This window comes from Frankliniella occidentalis, unplaced genomic scaffold (genome assembly GCF_000697945.3).
Source record: "Frankliniella occidentalis isolate FOCC.00 unplaced genomic scaffold, Focc_3.1 Scaffold48, whole genome shotgun sequence".
Taxonomy (NCBI): domain Eukaryota; kingdom Metazoa; phylum Arthropoda; class Insecta; order Thysanoptera; family Thripidae; genus Frankliniella; species Frankliniella occidentalis.
Genome location: NW_026267178.1, coordinates 1,825,406 through 1,827,590, shown reverse-complemented (window position 1 = coordinate 1,827,590; position 2,185 = coordinate 1,825,406).

Here is a 2,185-nt window from a genome sequence, read left to right as displayed (position 1 = left end):
CGATGATAGGTTAAGTAATAGATCATAGTTTTTGAAATTGCTACTGCTAGTAACTTTTAGTCTATTGCTATAAGCTATTCCGTAGCGGTGACCGGAATTGGCCCAGAAAAGTCTGCCCTAGAGCTTCGCTCGCTTCGCGAGCTCAGCAATTATTTTTTTCAGCGTTCCCTCCGCGCTCCCCGCTGGCGCTGCGCTTTGATTGCCCGGATGGGAGGCTGCAGGGCGGCGGGAGATGCCGGACCAGGATTACCATCCCCTCCTTGGAGCTGTGCGCGGCGGGGCGAGGCGGGCGCGCTCAATGTGTCTAATCAGCTGGCCCCGGCCAGCGGCTCAGCCGGCCGCCGCCCCCCGCCCCCGGGACGCCCCCACAAACTATTCGACCGCCGCCGATATCGCCTGGCCAGTCCGGCGGGGGCGGCGCTTGCGGTCAGGACACCAGCCAGGCCCGGCCGGCCGGCCGCCCCCGAGCACTCGCCGTCCCCGTTGTGAGAGGGAGCCCCAGCGAGAAATGGAGTTTCGAATCGACGTCGATTTGGTGGACAAAGTCGATTTGATGTGTCGAGTCGAATTTACCGCGATCGCACCATTAATCGATATTGCATCTCTCACTGGGGAGACGGCAGGGAGAGGCGAGCGAAAGGATAGAAGAGGCCGGGTGGTATTGGGCAACCCGCTGAAACGAAACCGGAGGAAGAGCATCACGCCGCATCCACGCTCGCCGCTCCTTGCTTTCCCCTTGAACTCTGATTTGGTCGACCGGCGGCCGTCGTGCTTTCCTCCGTTAGGTTCCGGTTTCATTGCAGCGGAAGATACCCTATTCAATGTCCCCGGCCCGGCCTCCGTCTCAAAGGTCAGGCGGCTCGCGCGCGCGGTGCGGCGGGGGTGGAAGTCAACTCACCCCGGCTCTGTATTACGGGCCGGACGCACGGTTTGTTGTTGATCTCGGGGGGTCCCCGATGATGTCGGGCGTTATAGTGCCTGCCGCAGACTCGGCCACCGCCACCTCCCCCACCGCGGGGACGCCCTGCTTCTTCTGGTCGTCCCGTCCGTGTGGAGCTCAGGCACCACCACCGGCGGCAGCAGGGTCAGGGAAGAGGGGAGGTGGGGGGGGGGGGTGGATTTTCGGCCCGATATTCCCCTGGTTTATGACGTCAATAGCGGGGCGCGGTGTGGCCCTGATGGCGCCGGCCGGGCCGGGGCGGCGAGGCGCTGGGGGGCGCGCTACGTGGGACTCCTGTTTTCTCGTTTGGGGCGCGACATTTATTGTTTGTCAATGGGGTTTGGCGGTCAATTTAAGGGGAGAAGGCGCGCGCGGCGAGATTGCGGCTGGCGAGGGGTGCGGGGAGAGAGGAGGGGGGGGGGGATGCTATTGGAGCAGGCCTTTACACCACGGGCTGTTGGGCTGTTTCCTTCCGCCACAGGGAAGGGTGCTGCTCCTGGGCGGAGGGTTGAAGGTGTTTTCTGTAAACAGCCACAGTCTTTGGCGCGCTCGCAGTGTCGCCGGCGGGTACAGGGTACAGTACGTCTCGGCGGCGCGGTGGTGTCCCGCTGCCCGCCGCTGCTGTACCCCTTGTGAGTGTTTCGGTCTCGGGAGGGTAGCGTCGGCATGCTGTTCTGGAGCACCTCGGGGCAGACGGTAAAGGTTGGAGGCTGGTGGGGTAAGGGGGGGGGGTCCAAGCGGAGGCCCTGATGGCTGAGGGACCCTCCTATATAGCGGAGAGAGAAGCCGGGGACGCGCCATCATACTGCTCTGGCGGAACACATTGTCTGCTATTGTCTTAACGCCTAGCCCCGGGGGGAAAGACATATCGAACAGGAAATTAAAGGGAACGGCACTCGCTGTATGTGTGTGTGTAAGTGTGGCTGCGTGCGCGAATGGGCGTGGAAGAGGGGGAGGGGGGAGGGGGCTGGGCCGCAGATCAGAGACGGAGGGAAAGAGAGAGAGGGAGAGAGGCTTGGGGGAGAGGGTGAAGGAGGTCGAAATGGACGCGGGGGAGGAGAAGGAGGGAAGGGGGCTGATGGGGATTCCAACGCTTTCAGATAAAATAGCCATTCTCTCTTCTCCGGCACTGCGTCGTCGTCTCCGCGACGTGGCTGTGCGGGGCGCCGCTGCTGCCGCGCCTCCGCTGCCCCTCGTGTCTATCGCCTCATTTTCTCTTCGACCCCTACCCCTTCTACGCCTCCA